At 42.5% G+C, this 21,285-nt stretch overlaps 1 long non-coding RNA gene across 3 annotated transcripts in view; it reads left to right on the forward strand.

The window, feature by feature from the left end:
- The window catches only part of LOC123386401, a 76,721-nt gene that overhangs the window by 23,014 nt on the left and 32,422 nt on the right, over nt 1-21,285 (forward strand). The window contains exons 3-5 of one of the 3 annotated variants that reach the window (XR_006600183.1): nt 2,551-2,753; nt 11,487-11,604; nt 18,571-18,727. This is a non-coding gene — a long non-coding RNA (uncharacterized LOC123386401). The remainder of the gene's footprint in view (nt 1-2,550; nt 2,754-11,486; nt 11,605-18,570; nt 18,728-21,285) is intronic. The other 2 variants (XR_006600185.1, XR_006600184.1) reach the window with 2 other exon arrangements.

Genomic DNA, 21,285 nt, shown 5'->3' on the forward strand with positions numbered 1-21,285 from the left:
CAAGAAAGGACAAAATAGGAGGCATCACACTTCTTGATTTCAAGCTTCATTCTAACACAAAGAAGTCCATTATGTCACTGGCATAAGCACACATACAAGACAATGGAACGGAAATTGAGAGCCCAAACTAAACCCATGCATGCACAGTCAACTACTATTTGACAAGGGAGTCAAAAATACACAGTGGAGTAGAGTAGTCTCTTGAATAACTGTTGCTGGGAAAATTGGATATTCACATGTCTAAGAATAAAGGTTAGCACCGTATGTTACACCACTCCCTAAAGAGTGAAAGGAAGAAGCATAGAGAGATGTGGTTAGAGAGAAACAGTGACAAAGAGGAAGTACAAAGAGGAAGGTAGACACCTGCTGGAGGTATGTGGACGGCGTTAGATGCATCGGGGGAGAGGGGTTGTATGAGGTGGCTCTGAGTGCTGGGGCAGAAAGGGCTTGTATCATGGGCATCAGAGTTCCATGACCCCAAGACTCCAACATCCCTATGTCCAAGCTCTGCAGAAGCCGTTGGAATTGAACAGATGGGTATCCCTCATTTCTTCTGGAATTGTGAGGCTCAGCCTCATGTTCTGTCATGGAGAGGGATGTCTTGAGGCAGACTGTGCTGCTCTTTGGCAGGTAAACTCCAAGCCTTCCCTGTGGGGAGGTGTCGTGGGGCCATCTCCCTCACTGCCCCAGGCCCTGTTGGATTTCCCCTCTCCCCCACCAGCTGGTCTTCCTCAAGTTGTGAGCCCAGGCATCAGGCATCATGTTGCCCCCAGGTCCTGAAGTCTGTACTAGGTAGAGGTGGACGGCTGATATTGATAAAAAAAAAATTGACAATAAGGTCCATATCCTCCCTCTGCGACTAGCAGTGTGCATCCCAATCGTGGGTTGCTATCCTCCTGTCCACAACTAATCTGAGGATTCCAGAAGGTAGGTGAACACTGTAAAACACTCTAGTCTTCTCTTACATCAAATTCAAAGACACTTTCTTGTCCCAGCTTTCTTTTAATGGTGAAGAGATGGCAATTAGTAATTGAAGGCATAACGGTCCTATAGGATATTTACCTATATGACTAGTGGACATTATTTCATCCATCCGTGTCCCTAAAGCACGTTTCATTGGAAGTATTAGCCAAGTATACATACTGTAAATTCACAACTGATTCATAGCTCCCTGTAAGTTTCATTCTGACCTTGTCACATATGTGCCATCAAAGATATTATTAGTGACTTTTCAGATAAGCTCTCCACATCAAGATGGTGATGTTAGAGAATCTGGTATAAATGGAATTTCACAGGTTCCAAATTAGGAATGATTTTTCATTTTTAATGTTTCTTTTTTCTTTTTTGAGAGAGCCCGAGCTGGGGAGGGGGGAGAGAGTGGGAGATACTGAATCTGAGGCAGGCTCGAGGCTCTGAGCTCTCAGGACAGAGCCTGACACGGGGCTCAAACTCATGGACAGCAAGATCACGACTTGCGTCAAAGTCGGACGCTTAACCAACTAGGCCACCCAAGCGCCCCAGGAATGATAGTTTATTGGCAAAGAAGGAGAAATTAAAGATAGTGTAAAGGATGTCTATTTTTAATTGAAATATTGTTCACACATTTGTTGTATGAGTTTTAGGCATACATTGTAGTCATTCCATATGTCTATAAATTATATTGTACTTAAGCACAAGTGTAGCTATCCTGTGAAAGCATGCAACAGTATTATTACAGGATTGACTCCATTCCATTGGCTGTCCCTTGTATCCCTAGGACTGATTCATTCCATAGCTGTCGCCGGTATCTCTCTCAAAGGTGTTCATTCTTTATCTAACCTAAGTATTTTGGTGGTAAACACAATTTCCACTTGCTTAACAAGTGTAAATTGGCGGCCTATTTTTATGTGAACATTGCTTAAAGCATTACAACTGATGTCATTACGTCAATAAATTTGGTTTTAGTTTTCACTCACAAGAAAGGAGAAGGAAAAGATTTCTTTGTGTCCCAGGCCTTGTCATTAAAACCTTTCCCAATGTGGAGAACAGGTTTAGTTGCCCAGAGCACCTTCAGTGTCTCAGCTGAGCGACCAGGGCCTTCCACATTGCAAGAATGCCCGTGATGGCCAGCAGAGAGAGCTCGAGCACCACAGACCCGGACGGGCGGGTTCCTCTGCCCAGGCAGTGATGGCCAGCAGAGGGCGCACCATCGGCTTTTCTGACCCAGGGCACCTGAGAGCAGGAAGAGCTTTGATTGCTCCCAGAGGACTCAGGGCCTCTGCCGCTGCCTCAGTACAGAGAGCAGAGCTGCATTTCCAGCAGGTTGTGCTGCCCGCCCCAGGGGAGATCTTGGGAGCTTTGTAGCAACTTGGCATCTCCTGAGTCGCCAGAGAGAATTTGCCTTATTGTACTGAGTGCTGAGGAGTGGGCGCTGGGTGGCTTCCCTGGGCAAGCTGGTTGCTGAGCTGCCCAGGCCCTTGCATTTTCTGAGCTGTTCCCGTGTTTCATTCCTCCCCTTCCCGGACAGTATTTGAACAAGATGTATTTTACTAAAGGTCTCGTGGATTGCAGGGTCCCACGACATCACCTCATCGATGCAGTCGATGGTTTGTTCCAGATTCAGGCTAGTTTCCGGGAAGAAACCCTGACAGAAATTCAGAAGAACGGGAGCTGCATTCCGTTAGGACATGAATACATGAAATTCTCTTCCTGGGAACTCCTAGAAGTATGAGCTAGGACCCATTTTCCAAGTTCTGCTGAAACCAGTGACCGAGGTAAAGGCACAAACTGTCCCCCACATCATACATGCTTTTTCAAAAATTTCATGGTTATTTTTCGAACCTAGTGAAGTGATTGCAAACTACAGAAAACCTGGTAGATACCTGTCATTGACGTACGTTATCTTTAATTTAAATTGCAGTGAGTAAAGATACAGTGTAGTGTTAGTTTCAGGTGTAAAATATAGAGCAACCCCTCCACACGTCATCCGGTGCTCATCCCAGGTGCACTTCTTAATCCCCAGCAGCTCTTTCACCCATTCCCCACCTTGCTCTGGAAGCCCTCAGTTTGTTTCCTAGTTAAAAGTCTGTTTGTCACTGTCTCCTCCCCGCCCCCCCCCCCGCTTTGTTTTGTTTTATATCCATGTGTTAGTGAAATCATCTGGTATTTGTCTTTGTCTGAAAGGCTTATTTCACCCAGGATAACATTCTCTCGCTCCATCCAGCTCATGGCAAATGACAAGATTTCATGCTTTTACGGCCTAATAATATTACATTCCATATACCACATCTCAATTTATTCATCAGTTGATGGATGCTTGGATAGTTTCTGTAATTTGGCTGTTGTAGGAAATGCTGCTGTAAGCATCACGGTGCATGTATCCCTTTGAAGATTTTGTATTCTTTGTGGAAATACCTTCGAGTGAAATTGCTGGATCGTAAGGTACTTCTATTTCCAGTTTTTTTTTTTTTTTTGAGAAATCTCCATGACGTTTTCTAGACTGGTTGCACCCGTTTGCCTTCTTACCCACAGTGCAAGAGGGTTATACTTTCCCACATCCTTGGCAACACCTGTTGTTTCATCCTTCATTGATTTTAGTATTGTGACAGATGTGATGTGTTCTCTCATTGTACTTTTGAATTGTATTTCCCTGAAGATCAGTATTGTTGAGCATTTTTTCATGTGTCTCTTGGCCTGTATATGTCTTCCTTCAGGAAATGTCCATTCGTGTCTTCTGCCCATTTTTAATCAGATTTCTCATTTTTTGGATGCCGTATAACTGTATATATTTTGGACGGTAACCCTTTATCCGATGTCATTTGCAATATCATTCTGTTGATGTTTTAGTTTTGTTGATTATTTCCTTGGTGATTGAAGGTTTTAGTTTTTATGAAGTCTCATTATTTTTGCTTGTGTTTCCCTTACCTCTAGAAATATATCTACAAAGACGTTTGTACAGGCAATGTCAAATAAGATACTACCCGTGTTATCCTCTGGGATTTTTATGGTTTCAGGTTTTACATATAGGTCTTTATCCATGTTGGATTTATTTTTGTGTATGTTGTAAGAAAGTGGTCCATTGTTTTTGTTTTGTTTTGCAGGTTGCTGTCCAGTTTTTCCAAAACCATATGTTGAGGAGCCTTTTTTTAAATTTATTAATTTATTTTTGAGAGAGAGAGAGAGAGAGAGAGAGAGAGAGAGAGAAGAGAATGCAGAAGAGGGGCAGAGAGAAATGGGGAGAGAGAATTCCACGCATGGTCTGCACTGCCCTGAGATCATAACCTGAGCTGAATTCACAATCACACACTTTGTTGACTGAGTCACCCATGTGTCCCCAGACTATCTTTCTTTCCATTGGATATTCTTCCCTGCTTTGTTGAAAATTAATTGACCATATAGGTGTGCGTTCATTTCTGGATTTCCATTCTATTCATCTCTGCCTCTGTGTGTTGTTGTTGTTGTTGTTGTTGTTGTTGTTGTTGTTGTCGTTTTGCCAGTACCATACTGTTCTGATCAGTACAGCTATGTAATATAACCTAAAGTCTGGAATTGTGATGTGTTCAGCTTGGCTTTTCTTCTTCAATTTTGTTTTGGCTGTTTGGGGACTTTTGTCATTCCATACACATTTTGAGATTATTTGTTCTTGTTCTGTGACAAATGTTTTTGTTAGTGTGATAGGGATTTCATTATATGTGTAGATTGTCTTGAGCAGTGTAGACATTTTAACAGTATTTTGTGCTTCCCACCCATGAACATGAAATGTATTTCCATTTCTTTGTGTCCTCTTCCATTTCTTTCATCAGTGTTTCACGGCCTTTAGAGTACAGGTCTTTCACCTCTTTGGTTAGGTTTATTCCTGGTTTCTTGTGGTATTTGTGAGCCTTTCAATGGGACTGATCCCTTACTTTCTCTCTCTGTTAATTCATGATTTGTGTTAGAAATTCAATACATCTATGTACCTTGATTTCTGTAGATTGTGACTTGTCGAATTCATATATCAATTCTAGCAGTTTTTAAGGGAGTCTTTCATGTTTTTTATACAACACATCATGTCAGCTCCAAATAGCGAAAGTGCTACTTCTTCCTTGCCGATTTGGATGCCTCTTATTTCTTTGTGTTGTCTGAGTGCTGTGGTTAGGGTTTCCCGTACTATGCGGGATAACAGTGGTGAGAGGGGTCATTCCTATCTTGTCCCTGACCTTGGAGGAAAAACTTTCAATTTTACCCCATTGAGGATGAGATGAGCTGTGGGTTTTTCATAGATGACCTTCATTATGTGCAGGTAGGTTGAGTCTCAATGTACTTTGCTGAGGGGTTTTATCATGAATGGATGTGACGTTTTGTCAAATAGTTTTCCTGCATCTGTTGAAAGCATCATATTGTTCTTATCCTTTCTTTTATTATTGTGGTGCAACATGTTGATTGATCTGTGAATGTGGAACCACCCTTGCAGCCCAGGAATATATCCCACTTGATTATGGTAAACGATTCTATTAGTGTATTGTTGACTTTAATTTGAAGGTATTTTAATAAGAATTTCTGCATACATAGTCATCAGGCTATTGGTCTGCAGTTTTATTTAACATTTTTAAAAACATTTTTAGATGTTTATTTCTTTCCTTAGAGTACATAAAAGTGAGGGTGGGGCACAGAGATAGGGAGAGAGAGAATCCTGGCCATGCTCCACACCGTAATGGCAGGGTCCAACGTGGGACTTGAACGCACGCACCACAAGATAATGTCCTCATCCGAAATTAAGAGTTAGACAGTAAACCGACCGAGCCACACAGGGGCCCTGGCAGTTTTCGGTTTTAGTGGAGGCTTTATCTGGTTTTGGTATCAGGGTAATGATGGCCTCATAAGATGAATTCGTAAGTTTTCCTTCTTTTTTTATTTTTTTGTAATAATTCGAGGAGAATACATATCATGTCTTTCTTAAATGGATGGTAGAATTCATCAGTTAAACAATCTGGGCCAGAACTCTTGTGTTGGGGGAGATTTTTTTTATTACTGATTTGATTTCTTTCTGTTTTCAGATTTTACGTATCTTCCTGTTTCAGTTTTGGTAGTTTGTGTGTTTCTAGGAATTTGTCTAGGAATGTTCTCAGAGTGTCCAATTTGTTGCATATAGTTGTTCATAATATTATCTTCTAACTGCATTTTTGTGGTGTTGACTGTTATTTCTCCTTTCTTATTTGTGATTTTATGAGTCCTTTCTCTCTTCTTACTGAAAAGTCTGCCTAGAAGGTTTTCATGTTGATTACTGTTTTCAAAGAACCAGCCCCTGGTTTCCTTGATTTGGTCTAGTGTTTTTTTGGTTTGTATATCCCTTATTTCGGCCTTAATCTCTATTACTTCCTTCCTTCTGCTGTTCTTCTTCTGATTTGTGACCTAGAATGTGATCAATTATGGAGAATGTCCCATGTGCGCTTGAAAAGAATATGTACACTGCCATTTTAGTATGGAGTGTTCTGAATACATCTGTTAATCCCATCTGGTCCAGTGTGTCATTCAAAGCCATTGTTTCCTTGTTGATTTTCTGTTTACAGCTTCTGTCCATTGATGTGAGTGATGTGTTAAAGTCTTCTACTATCGTTATATTATAATAAATGAGTTCCTTAATGGTTGTTGTTAAATATTTTATATACTTGGTGATCGCATGTTGGGTGCATCAAAATTTACAATCATTGGATCTTCTTGTTTGGCTGTCCCCTTTAGTATGAGATAGTGTCCGTCTTTATCTCTTGTTATAGCTTTATTTATTTATTTATTTATTTATTTATTTATTTATTTATTTATTTAAATTTAAGTCATAGTTGACATACAGTGCATTCTCGGATTCGGGAGTAGAATTTGGTGATTCATCCCTTACATACAACACCCAGTGCTCATCACAACAAGTTATCTCCTTAATACTCATCCCCCATCTAGCCCAGCACTGACCCATTTCCCTCCATCAACCTTCAGTTTTTTTCTCTAACAGTAAGAGGCTCATGTGGTTTGTTACCACTCTTCTCGTTTCCTGCCCCCTTCCCATGTTTTCATCTGTTTTGTTTCTTCAATTCCACATGAGTGAAATCATATATTTGTCTTTCTCTGTTTGACATACTTCACTTAACATAATACATCCTAGCTCCATCCACATCATTGCAAATGGAAAGATTTCATTCTTCTGGAAGTTGAGTTATATTTCATTGTATATACATATGTATGTATATATGAATGTACACATATGTACATATGTACATATGCGTATACACACACACACACACACACACACCCCACAACTTCTTTATGCCTTCATCAGTTGATGGATACTTGGGCTTTCTCTATACTTTGGCTACTGTTGATAATGCTGCTATAAATACTGGGTTCACGAAATGTCACCCAAATGTATTTACCCAAAGGGTACCAAAATAGAGTCTCTTGCATTGAATGTGTCGATTGCTTTGGGTAGTATTGACATTTTAACAATATGTTTCTTCTCATTCATGAACATGGAATGTTTTTCCATTACTTTGTGTTTCTTCCATTTCTTTCAAAGACGTTGTATGGTTTGTTCCTTTATTTTTTTGTTTGTTTATTTTTGAGAGAGAGAAAGAAAGAAAGAGCACATGAGCAGGGGTGGGGCAGAAAGAGAGAGAGAGGAGACACAGACTTTGAAGCAGGCTCCAGGCTCCGAGCTGTCAGCATAGTGCCCATCACGGGACTCAGACCCACAAATGCGGGATCATGTCCTGAACCGAAGTCAGCACTTAACCGACGGAGCCACCCAGGCGCCCCTCTATTCTTTTAAGTGTACTGATCTTTTACCTCTTTGGTTATGTTTAGCCCTGGGTGTTTGATGGTTGTAAACACCCATCAAACAGGTGTTTGTTTGTGCAGGTGTAAAGTACATCAATCCTTGATTTCTCTCTGCTGACTCATTATTGCTGTATAGAAATGCAGTCAACTTCTGTATATTGATTTTATATCCTGAGACTTTCCTGAATTCCAGTATCAGTCCTAACAGTTTTTCCATGGAGTCTTTTGGATCTCCTTGGAAATTATCATGTCTGCAAAGAGGGAAAGTTTGACCCTCCTTGCCAATTTGGACACCTTGTATTTCTTTTTGTTGTCTGCTTGCTGAGGTTAGGACTTCCAACAGTTTGTGCAATAACAGTGGTGAGAGTGGACATCCCAGTCGTGTTCCTGACCTTAGGGGGAAAGCTCTCTGTTTTTCCTCATTCAAGTTGATATCAGCTGTGGGACTTTCGTATCTGGACATACTGATATTCAGACAAGATCTTTCTATCCTTCGTTTCACGAGTGCTTTTTTTTTTTTCATCAAGAAAGGATGCTGCATTTTGTCAAATGCCCTTTCTGCACCTATTGAGAGGATCATATGGTTGTTATCCTTTCTTTTATCAGTGTGATGTATCACATCAGTTTATTTGCAGATATTGAATTGGTGGTGCATCCCAGGAATAAAATCCACCTCATTGTGGTGAAAAATTATTTGTATATATTGTTGGATCCGGTTCGCTAATTTTTGTTGAGAATTTTTGCATCCAGGTTCATCAGGGAAATTGGTCTGTAGTTTTCCTTTCTGGTGGGGTCTTTGTCCAGTTTGGACTCAAGGCCAAGCTGGCCTCATAGAATGAGTTTGGAAGTGTTCCTTCCATGTCTCTGGCCATGACCTTATCTTGTTCTTTCATTTGGGATGCATTCTTCTCTTGGCATTTTGGCTGAGTATTTGCCTTCTCTGTGTTACAAAAGCTCATTATGTTAGCTGCCTGTGAGATGGATGGCTTTATGAAGAGGAGGTCATCTAGTGTCCAGCGGTTGACACATCAGGGAGTGTCTGTGGTGTGTGTTGCATACACTGTTTTGTGTTCTGGCTGCACTATCCTTCAGGCCAGTTGTATGGACAATGTATGGTCCTTGGCCAGGATGTGCTGAGTTTTATCTAGGTGGTCAGCTCTGATCTGCTTCTTAAATGAGACTTGAAATGACTGCCACTCGAAGTGAAGCTCTGCAGAACTGTCTGGTCAAGAGAGGTGGTGTGGTCATGGGCTTCCGATGGTCTTCTGGGGAAGGGGACACCTCCATTGGGACTGAGGCAAGCCTGATTGACCTAGAAGGCCAGTCTCACCAGAGCACAGGAATGTGGAGTTGGTGTAAGCTTCTTAGGCAGCCAGTGTGGGGATGACATTGTTTCCAGCAGATGGCTCTGTGTCTATGCTGTGGGGAAGAGGAGGAAAATGGTCCCACACACCTCCTCTGTCCTAGCTCCTTTGTCCCCTTGTTGTGAACACTGCCTCTCAGGGATGCTCTCCATGATAGTGTATAATCTCCCCACTGTGTGCACCAGGCGATGTACAGGTCACTGTTTCCATGCCATCTGCCTGTAAGTAGTTTGCTGCCCTCTCTGAAGGATTAGGCCAGTGTCCTCAGGGCTGTATCCCAGCCAAGGCTTCTAACCTTTGAAACTCCACATTCTCGGGGTGCCTGGATCACTTGGTTAAGTGTCCGAGTCTTGATCCTGGTTCAGATCATGACCTCGTGGTCATGGGCTTCTCTCTCTCCCTCTATTACTGCCCCTCCCTTGCATGTGCTCTCTTTCTCTCTCTCTCTCAAAATAAATAAACTTAAATTTAGTGGCATGGAATACCTTATTTAGGCAAGATTTCCTCCCTGAGGGAATGGCAGTTGTCTATCAGTTAAATTTCCAGCACTGACTAGGAATTTCATTGCTGACTGGTTAAAGGTTACATTCCTACAGGAATGAATTTAGCGTTAGTGACATGGGGCCTTAATGTAAGTAACTCCATGATGGTCCTGTGAGTTTTCTTTACATTCCACACCCATATTTTTGCACATCATTTTTTTAATTAAAATCATAGCCCTAAATAATATTTTAGTCATCTACTGCCGGCCCGATGATCATATCCTGTAAAACTGTGACCATCTCCTAATCATAGATGAAGATCCACTCTGTGGCTCTAAGGCTTTTGTGACTCTAAATTACATTGATGTATGTTACTAAGATCTTTGTGAGTCTAGGTTACTGCTGGCCTTCTGAAGTCTTTGACCAAGGGACACCCAGCCAGATTGCTGAGCCATCACTTAGGCACAGAAGCACCCTTGCCCCTTCACCTCTTCCTAAAGCTTTGTCTTTCCCTCTGGTACTTCTGGGTCTTACCCTTTTGCAGATCACGTGCTGTGATGGACATCCCCTCATGAAAACCTGTCAAAGTGGATGAGAGAAACCTGCTTCTCTGTGATGTTTCAGAAATGTAAATCAATAAATATGACCCCTCACATAATTGAATGAAAGAAAAACCATCCAGAAACCAGACTCAACTATAAATAGCAAACGGAGGATTACTAGAAGGGAGGTGGGCAGGGGCATGGGTTAAATGGGTGTTCATCTAAGGAGGGCGCTAGTAGTGAGGAACACTGGATTTTGTATGTAAGTGATGGATGACTACATTTGATACCTGAAACTAACATTACACTGTCTGTTAACCAACTGGAATTTAAATAAAAACTTGAAAAAATATATACTAAAGAAATACATAAATAAATTTAAAGTAAACAAAATAAATATATTTTTTAAAATGTTCTTAATGTTTATTTATTTTTGACAGAGAGAGAGGGGGAGAGAGATAGAGAGAGAGAGAGACAGAGTGGGCATGATCAGGGGAGGGACAGAGAGAGTGTGAGACACAGAATCCAAAGCTGGCTCCATCTGAGCTGTCAGCACAGAGCCTATGCGGGGCTCAAACCCATAGACCGTGAGATCCTGACGTGAATCAAAGTTGGACGCTCAACCAGCTGAGCCACCCAGGCGCCCCATACATTTTCAAAATTAAAAAGAAAACTGCTGTGACTATGTCAATAGACACAGAAAAAAAAGTTCTGAGAAAATTTGGTATCCATTTGTGCTAAAAAAACTCTTTAAAAATTCCCCGTAGATGGAACATATCTCAACATAAGAAAGGCCATGTAACACGTTGTGTCTTTTACTTGTTATGTGTTTAGAGGAGATGCAGTGATGGCACCACAGGGCTTTCAGGTCAGCCTGAGTGAGGACATTGTAATGTTCTTCAAGTTTCTCAGGACATGCATGAAATGGGCAGTCATTTCCACATAGTGAGATGGGCAACACGTGTCTCTGATAGAGAAGGAAAGAGGCCTTATACATGCTGACAGACATAGCATTCCCTAAGATGTAGCTTGTACAGAGACCATGTGCTGGGCTCTCTGAGGGATGAAACACACCCCTAACATACTTTCTAGCGAGTTGAGACCTGAGCTGTTCACAGCTGCTTGATTAGTCATAAAAACACCTGAACCAGGGCCCTGTAAACCTTCCTCAAGGGACAGGATCAGATCTCCCTCTTGTCCTCAAGGGTCACCCCAGGCACGTGGAAAACACTCTGTCCCTGGTAAGGGACCCGAGAGTGTAAATGAGTTGAATATAATGAAACATGTGGCGGATGGTTTGTTTTTCTTCCACACAGTCTATGCAAGTCAGAATCAACCTCCAACCGCCTCCATCCTTTATGAGACCTAAGACGTGATGCAGCTCCAATGGGAAATATCAGTTGTGTCTCTACCAAGGATGCAGAAAAAGACAAGGTAAATTCTGTTGCCAGTTTCAGTTACAATACTTTCTGGAATCTTTTATATGGCCTTGTCTGTTTTTTGTTTTTGTTTTTGTTTTTGTTTTTGTTTTTTGTTTGTTGTTGGGTTTTTGTTTTTGTTTTTGTTTTGTCCTCTGGTGTCTTTACTGTTTGATTTACGTCCTCACAAGCCTCCAGGCTTCTTCAATGTAACATCATCATGTTAGCTAGTGCCTCCGGACGCCACAAGTGCATAGAGGCTGAGGACCACGTGGCTCTCACTTAGTGTTTGTGGAAATAACTTGAGGAGGATGACACTTCCCTGCACCCTCAAGTCTTCTGGAGCGTCTAACTCCTTCCACACCTTTTTACACGGGATTATCCTGATTATTTTCATTTTTTCCTATTTCAGTGTAGGCCATGAATGTGTTCAGAATGTCTGCTATGAGCCTCATGACTGGAATTGATAAAAACTCTTTCCAACATTATATTGTGTGGTTTGTGCAGTGCTGAGCGTTCTTAGAAAAATTTCAGAATTCATTACTGGTCCTTCTGTGTTGGTAAATGTATGATAGAGAATTTCTCCAGTTGTCCCCTAGGTGGAAATACTCTGAATTTTCAGAAGTGGCACATGTAATAAAAAATGTACGTGGAACTGCAGAGAATCAGTGATTACCTGCAGGGCCAATACCTCACAGAGTTCTCCAGTTGTGTTTATAGGAGTAGGTTCTCTTGTGTCCCGGGAGCAGTTGTAATTGGTACTTTGTCTCATGATACCTTATGGGAGTTTTTCACCTGAAATTGAGACATGTTTGTGTTCATTCTTTTATGTAGAATTTCTACCTCCCTTTTACAATGGCACAAAATAGTTCTGCAACTCATATTGTATTTAAAAGCTGAATTACCTGTGAATTAAGATAAAGATACTTGAGACCAATGAATATGCACAGGTAATGTGTTTCCCTCAGAAAACTCATATCCAGGCCCCAATGCTGGACTCCAGGAATCCCCATCTCCTCAGAGGTCTGTGGCCTTGCACAGATGTGTTTGTAAGGGAGGGAAGCAGAGTGAGGACAGGTATGGGATCAAAGGTAGAGCTTTGACCTTGGGGTGGCCCTGGATCTCTGTGTGGTTCTGGTCTATTCTTTCATTCCTTCATGTTCTGTCTGTTCTCAATGTGCAAAGAAAAAGTCTGCAGGTCTGGTGGAAGAGGACACCAGAGGGATCCTGGACACAGATGCCTGCCTCTCTGGAATACGTTCCTTTATTAGACTGGCATTAGTGCCATCAGTCTTCTAGAACAGGACTCGTTGGCTTTCTGCATTTTTAAACATGGGCAGTGACGTGTGGCGACAGTCGTTTTCCCTTGTGGCATCTGGTACTTTCAGGCTATAGGTGGGACCTCATGGAAGGGTAGAGTTTTCTGACACTGATTCTCTGTTCTACTAGAACCCATGAATGAGCAAGGGGCCAGGTGCTGACACCTGCTTCATCGTGTTTCAGCTACTGTGGGTGTTCTGCTTCTGTCTGTCACACCAACACACCTGTCACTTCTGTTCTGTAGGTCCCTATGGATGCAAGAGGACCTCCTTCTTTCCCAGGTCCACCCTGCACAGATACAATTTATCACTGTTCATGGGCTCTATGGGCTACCTCCAGCTCCTTGATGGTGGGACAGGACCCACCACCTCCACCTCAACTATTTGTGAGATGAACTGTGCCGTATTAGTTGACATGTTCAACATGTTCAGCTTCTATGTTGTTGAGTCTTTGAGAAGACGTAGAGATGGCCTCACACGCTTTGTAATGCAAGGGTGCTGCTGGATGAGGACACTGTTAAGATTCCTCAAGTTTCTCAGGACATACATATGTTGGGCTGTGTCATTTCCATTACTGAGCTGGGCTGCATATATCCTTTGTGGAGAAGGAAAGAGTCTTTTAATAGAAAAGCAGGCATATCAGTTCTGCAGATGTTCCCAGCACACAATCCATATCCCTGGCTCTGTGAGAGATGAGGCAAACCCTTACCATCAGGGGCTTCAACTGTCCTAATGGAGAGAGAGAGTCACATGTGTTAAATTACATGGACCTTCTGGTCTACAATAATGGCAGCTCCAGTAATGGGTCCTCAAGTACAAGAGACGGAGACATGAAACTCATGGAAATGAATTGGAGACTGTGCATGAGAAGGGAGAGCTGAGATGGTACAGAGAGGAGGGTGTTGGACTCAGTGAGATGGAGTTGGAGGCCATTTGTGGCAGGGCCCACAACCTGGGCAGGGATTGTGAGCGCAGAGTGGCATCCACACAGAGCTGCTGTATGGGTTCAAGGATAGTTCATGCAGGTATCATCTCTGAAATGTCATTGTGGCCAAAGTGCACCTAGTTCATTATCTAAATAAAGACTATTGTTTCTCTTGGAGATTCTCCTTAAGGTCCTGGATCCTTGTGAAAGAATGCTCTGGAGATTTGTAGTTTTCCTTGGTTCTTATGGGATGCTTGTCTGCCTAAGTTCGCGTGCCTCTCTGTGACTAAATGTGATGAAAGGTTGTAGATTAGCTGTGTGGCTTCCTTGGCCTTCAGCCTGAATCACACTCTTAGCAGGGAAATCAGGGTTGACCAGGAAACGCCCCTGCTGGAATCTTGTCACCGCACCCCTGAACCTACTGTCATTATCCTGCATGAAGGTGTACATCTCTGAAACTTCCCTCACAATTTCCAGAGGCACTGCCTGTGATCCTGCTGTCTCAGCCCTAATGCCAGCTCTCAGTGGGGCCATCTCAGAGCCTCAGCATTGTAATCTGAGAAGCAGGAACAATGTTGGTCTCTGAGGTCAGTGCGATGAAGAGGTGGTTAAGCACATAAGGAATTTGTAAAATGTATGGGATGAGTGGGCATTCACCCTTCTCAGGGTGGAAATGAATGTATCTGCACACAGAAGATCATCAACAGATGTTCATTCAGTTTCATGAAACTAAGGGTATAATGCCTGAGGTTGGGAGATTGGCAATTCCTGTTTCAAAAGATACAACAAAGACCCCTGTGTTTTTTCTATTAAAATTCAGGTCCTACTTTACAAAGAAGGAAAAGATAAGTATGGGAATGTGTATATTCAGGCATCTATATCTCAGATCTGAGGTAGACATACTAATGCAGCCACACAAATATGTGCTCATCCAAGGCCACAGATATATTGTAGAAGACAAAATGCATAGAGGAGAACAGAAGATCCCTTTGCAATAAGTCAAAATCACTTTGACGTAGAGGACAATCCGTTTGAAATTTGGAGAAGACACTGAACCATTACAAACCAGCTATGGGTATTATATATTTAGAGATGGTGTCTAATCTGCCTCTTGGTCTGAATGCTTTCCCTGCCCACCCGGTCCACTCCACTTTGTCCTTCCTAATGTCCCCTAATACAGTTGTCACAGTTGTGTTTCCGTGTCAGTGTCTGCTTCCAGGAAAATCAACACTCATTCCCCATCAAGCGTACACTTTGGGGTTCCTGTGTATGGAGTCAGCCAACACATAGTATGTACAGGATTGGTGGAAGAAGACAGATCATTCTTTGGGGTTGTAATGCCTGGAAGGGACCTATAGTTCCATCTGAGGAGTTGGATACATCCTTTAGGGAGATCTGGTGGTGGTTGTTATATCTGTAGATAGATACTCATGAGCACATGGCATGCGTGCTAGTTGATGGGGTTCATGCTGATGAGGAGGGCAGGTATCTGACTCCAGGAAAGGGTCTCTTCCGATGGTGAGGAATGGATTCAGGAGACCGGTAAGGAGGCCCTGCATTAACTCAGCTCTTGTGCCCTTGTGCACCTTACCAGCTTCCCCCAATAGCACCAATCTAGGTGGCCTCAAGGGGACAAATGGCGCAGCTTTTGTGGTGAGTCCCACATGATGTCCCCCATGATGTCCCACAAAGCTTCGCCTGTTGCCTTATTGAGCAATCGGGAGGGCAGAGCTCCATGGTCTGAGATAGGTTCCTTGGACACCACCCAGGAGAGTTGTGGGTAAGCATATGGCTCCTTCTACATCGGCCAAGCCAATCCACTTTGCCCCAGGCACCCCGAAACCTCTGAGCCCCTTTTTCCTCCCAGCTTAGGGAAGCAGCCAGCCCTATAGAAGTTTTTGTGTCATGGATTAGCCACCAAGGGTAAATGTCTGGCTGTCCACATGCTGCCAGCATTCCTCTAGCAAATGTCAACATGAGCAGCTGCTGTAGAGGGGATTCTCCTCCATTGTGATCAGGGCCTGGGACAAAACAAGACATGAGAGAGGGAGAGACAGGAGTGCCCTGTGCTCCTAGACATGGTGCATGCACAAAGCAGATATCCTGAAGCCTGGGGAGAGGTGGAGAAAGAGACAGGCAGGGAGAGAGACATTGAATTTGTGATAGGGGAATTGGGCATGTCCTAGAGAGTGAAAGGAAGAAATAGAGAGAGATGTGGTTAGAGAGAAAGAGAGACAAGGAGGAAGTACAAGGAGAAAGTAGAGACCTGGTCCAGGAATGTGGATGGGGTGAGATTGGCCAGAGGAGAGGGGATGTATGAAGTGTCTCTGAGTGCTGGGGCAGAAATGGCAGGTATCATGGGCATCAGTGTTGTGTGACTCCAAGACTCCAACATCCCTGGGGCCAAGCTTTGCAGAGGCTATTGCATTTGAAAAGATGGGTATCCCTCATTTCTCCTGGAATTGTGGGGGCACAGCCTCATGTTCTGTCATGGAGAGGGATGTCTTGAGGGAGAGTGTGCTGCTCTTTGGCAGGTAAACACTAGAGCCGCCCTGTGGGGAGGGAACCCGGACCCATCTCCCTCACTGCCCCAGGCCCTGTTGGATTTCCCCGCCGCTCCCCGCCGCTTCCCTAGCTGGTCTTCCTCATGTTCTGAACCCAGGCATCAGGCATTGTGTTGCCCCCAGGTCCAGCAGTCTGGACCTGGCAGAGTTGAACTGCTGATATTGATAAAAAGTATTTGACAAGAAGGTCCATATTCTCCCTCTGGAGCTAGCGGTGTGCATCAAGATCGTGGGTTTTTATCCTCCTGTCCACTGCCAAACTGAGGATGCCAGATGGTAGGTGAACCTTTTAAAACACCATAGTCTTGGGGCACCTGGGTGGCTCAGTCGGTTGAGCGTCCGCTTCGGCTCAGGTCACGATCTCACAGTTTGAGAGTTCGAGCCCCGCGTCAGGCTCTGTGCTGACAGCTCGGAGCCTGGAGCCTGCTTCGGATTCTGTGTCTCCTTCTCTCTCTGCCCCTCCCCCCCCTCTCTCTCTCAAAAAATGGACATTAAAAAAAAATAAAAAACAAAACACCATAGTCTTCTCTTACATCAAATTCAAAGACATTTTCTTGTCCCAGCTTTCTTTTAATTTTGAAGAGATGGCAATTAGTAATTGAAGGCATAATGAATGGTCCTATAGGAATTTGACCTATATGACTGATGGACATTATTTCATACATCTGTATCCCTAAAGCACATTTAATTGGAAATATTAGCCAAGGATACATACAGTAAATTCTTAACAGATGTGTAGCTCCCTGTAAGTTGCATTCTTATCCTGTCACATATGTATCATCAAAGATACTTTTAGTGACTATTGAGATAAGCTCTCCACATCAAGATGGTAATGTTAGAGAATCTAGTATAAATGGAATTTCACAGATTCTAAATTAGGAATGATTTTTTTTTAATTTATAATGTTTCTGTTTTTCTTTTTTGGAGAGAGCCTAAGGGAGGGAGGGGGGAGAGAGCAGGAGACACTGAATCTGGGGAAGCTCCAGGCTCTGAGCTGTCAGGACAGAACCTGATGCAGGGCTAAATCTCATGGACTGCAAGATCATGACCTGAGGGGAGGTCGGACGCTTAACTGACTAAGCCACCCAAGCGCCCCAGGAATGATAGTTCATTGGCAAAAAAAGATAAGTTAAAGATAGCATAAATGATGTCAACTTTTCATTGAAATATTCTTCACACATTTGTTGTATTAGTTTTAGGCATACATTGTAGTCATTCCATATGTCTACAAATCATGTTGTACTTCACAAGTGTAGCTATCCTGTGAAAGCATGCAACAATATTATTACAGGATTGACTCTATTCCATTGGCTGTCTCTTGTATCCCTAGGACTCATTCGTTCCATAGCTGGAAGCAGTTATCTCTCTCTCAAATATGTCAATTCTTTATCTAACCTAAATACTCTGGTAGTAAACACAATTACTTGCTCAGCATGTGTAAATTGGTGGTCTATTTTTCTGTGGACATTGCTTAAAACATTACAAATGATGTCATTATGTTAATAAATTCTGTTTCATTCTTCACTCAAAAAAAAAAAAGGAGAAGGAAAAGATTTCTTTGTGTCCCAGGCCCTGTCACTAAGACCCTTCCCATTGTGGAGAACAGGCAGAGTTGCCCAGAGCACCTTCAGTCCCTCAGCTGAGCGACCAGGGGCTTCAACATTGCAGGAATTCCCATGGTAGCCAGCAGAGAGAGCTCAAGCACCACAGACCTGGAGGGGCGGGCTGCTCTGCCTAGGCAGTGATGGCCAGCAGATGGCGCGCCATCGGCTCTTCTGACCCAGGGCACCTCAGAGCAGAAGGGCTGCTGTTGCTCCCAGAGGACACAGGGCCTCTACCGCTGTCTCAGGACAGAGAGCAGAGCTGTGTTTCCAGCAGGTTCTGCCCCCCGCCCCAGGGGAGACCTTGGGAGCTTTGCAGCAACTTGGCATCTCCTGAGTCGCCAGACAGAAGCTGCCTTGTTGTACTGAGTGCTGAGGAGGGGGCGCTGGGTGGCTTCCCTGGGCATGATGGTTGCTAAACAGCACAGGCCCTTGCATTTTTCTGGGTTGTTCCCGTGTTTCATTCCTCAATTTCCTGGACAGTATTTGAACAAGACGTATTTTACTAAAGGACTCATGGATTGCGTGGTTCCATGACATCACCTCATAGATGCAGTCGATGGTTTGTTCCAGATTCAGGCTTGTTTCCGGGAAGAAACCCTGACAGAAATTCAGAAGAACGGTAGCTACATTCTATTAGGAGTTGAATACACGAAATGTTCGTCTCAGGACCTTCTAGGAGAATGAGCTGGGACCCACTTTCCGAGTCCTGCTGGAACCAGAGACCAAGGTAAGGGCACAAACTGTCCCCCACATCATACATGCTTTTTAAAAAAAACTTATGGTTATTTTTCTAACCTAATGAAGTGATTGAAAACTACAGAAAACCTGGTACGTAGGTGTCTTAAACTTGTTATCTATTACTTTAAAATACACTTAGTAAACCTACAGTGTAATATTAGTTTCAGGTGTACAATATAGAGCACCACTTCCACGTGTCACCTGGTGCTCATCCCATGTGCATTTCTTAATCCCCAGCAGCTGTTTCATCCATTCCCCCACCTCACTGTGGAACCCCTCAGTTTGTTTTCTCATTAAGAGTGTTTGTCACTGTCTCCTCCCCCCCCCCACTTTGTTTTGTTTCATTTCCATGTGTTAGTGAAATCATCTGGTATTTGTGTTTCTCTGACAGGCTTATTTCACCCAGCATAACATTCTCTCGCTCCATCCACCTCGTGGAAAATGACAAGATTTCATGTTTTTATGGCTGAATAATATTACATTCCATATACTACATCTCAGTTTATTCATCAGTTGATGGATGCTTGGTCAGTTTCCATAAGTTGGCTTTTGTAGAGAATGCTGTTGTAAACTCATGGTGCATGTATCCCTTTGAAGAATTATTTTTGTGTTCTTTCTGTAAATACCTCGTAGTGAAATTGCTGGATCGTAACATAGTTCTATTTCCATTTTTTTTTGACGAATCTCCATGATGTTTTCCAGAGTGGCTGCACCAGTTTGCATTCCTTCCCACAATGCAAGAGGGCTTCTCTTTCCCCACATCCTTGCCAACACCTGCTGTTTCATCATTCATTGATTTTAGTCATTCTCACAGATGTGACGTGTTATCTCATTGTACTTTTGAATTGTATTTCCCTGAAGATGAGTAATGCTGAGCATCTTTTCATGTGTCTCTTGGCTATGTTTATGTCACCTTGGGAAAATATCCATTCATGTCATCTGCCCATTTTTAATTGGATTTCTCATTTTTGGGGTTCTGTATAACTTTATATATTTTGGACAGTAACCCTTTATCAGATGTCGTTTACAAATATTCTGTAGGTGTTTTAGTTTTGTTGATTATTTCCTTTGTGACGGAAGCTTTTTATTTTTATGATGTCCCATTATTTTTGCTTGTGTTTCCCTTACCTCAGGAGATATATCTACAAAGATGTTTGTACAGCCAATGTCAAATAAGGTACTGCCTGTGTTAGGTATCCTCTGGGATTTTTATGGTTTCAGGTTTCACACATAGTTCTTTATTCATGTTGGTTTATTTTTGTGTATGTTGTAAGAAAGTGATCCGTTTGTGTTTTTGTTTTGTTTTCCAGGTTGCTGTCTAGTTTTTCCAAAACCACATGTTGAGGAGACTTGTTTTTTAAGTTTCTGTATTTATTTTTGAGAGAGAGAGAGACAGAGAGAGAGAGAGAGAGAGAGAGAGAGAGAGAGAGAACATGCAGAAAAGGGGCAGAGAGAAATGGAGAGAGAGAATCCCACGCATGCTCTGCACTGTGCTGAGATCATGATCGGAGCTGAATCCACAGTCACACGCTTTGGAGCCACACGTGTGTCCCAAGAGTATCTTTTTTTCCCCATTGGATATCCTTTTCTGCTTTGTTGAGAATTAATTGACCATATATGTATGAGTTCATGTCTGGGTTTCCATTCTATTGGTCTCTGCGTCTGTGTTTTTGTTGTTGTGGTTAGTTGCCAGTACCATACTGTTCTGTTCAGTACAGCTTTGTAATATAACCTAAAGTCTAGAAGCGTGATGTCTCCAGCTTTAGTTTTGGTCTTCAATTTCTTTTGGCTGTTTGGGGTCTTTGTCACTCCATACATATTTTGGGACTCTTTGTTCTAGTTCTGTGACAAATGTTTTGTTTGTGTGATAGGGATTTCATTACATGTGTAGATTGTTTTGTGGAGTATAGACCTTTTAAGAGCATTTTGTTCTTCCTGTCCATGAACATGAAATGTGTTTCCTTTTCTTTGTGTCCTCTTCCATTTCTTTCATCAGTGTTTCACAGCCTTTAGAGTACAGATCTTTTACCTCTTTGGTTAGGTTTATTCCAGGTATCTTGGGGTATTTGGTGCACCTGTCAATGGGATTGATCCCTTACTTTCTCTTTCTGTTAATTATTTGTCTACAGAAATGCAATAGATTTATGTACATTGATTTCTGTATATTTTGATTTGTCGAATTCATATATCAATTCTAACAATTTTGGGGGGAGTCTTTCATGTTTTCTATAGAGAGCATCATGTCAGTTCCAAATAGTGAAATTTCTATTATTATTATTCTTATTATTCTTATTATTATTATTATTATTATTTCTTCTTCTTCTTCTTCTTCTTCTTCTTCTTCTTCTTCTTCTTCTTCTTCTTCTTCTATTATTTCTTCTTCTTCTTTGGATGCCTGTTATTTCTTTTTGTTGTCTGATTGCTGTGGCTAGAACTTCCAGTACTATGTGGAATAACAGTGGTGAGAGGGATCATCCCTGTCTTGTCCCTGTCCTTGGAAGAAAAAGTTTCAATTTTTCCCCATTGAGGATGAGATGAGCTGTGGGT

This window comes from Felis catus, chromosome B4, assembly GCF_018350175.1.
Source record: "Felis catus isolate Fca126 chromosome B4, F.catus_Fca126_mat1.0, whole genome shotgun sequence".
NCBI lineage: Eukaryota > Metazoa > Chordata > Mammalia > Carnivora > Felidae > Felis > Felis catus.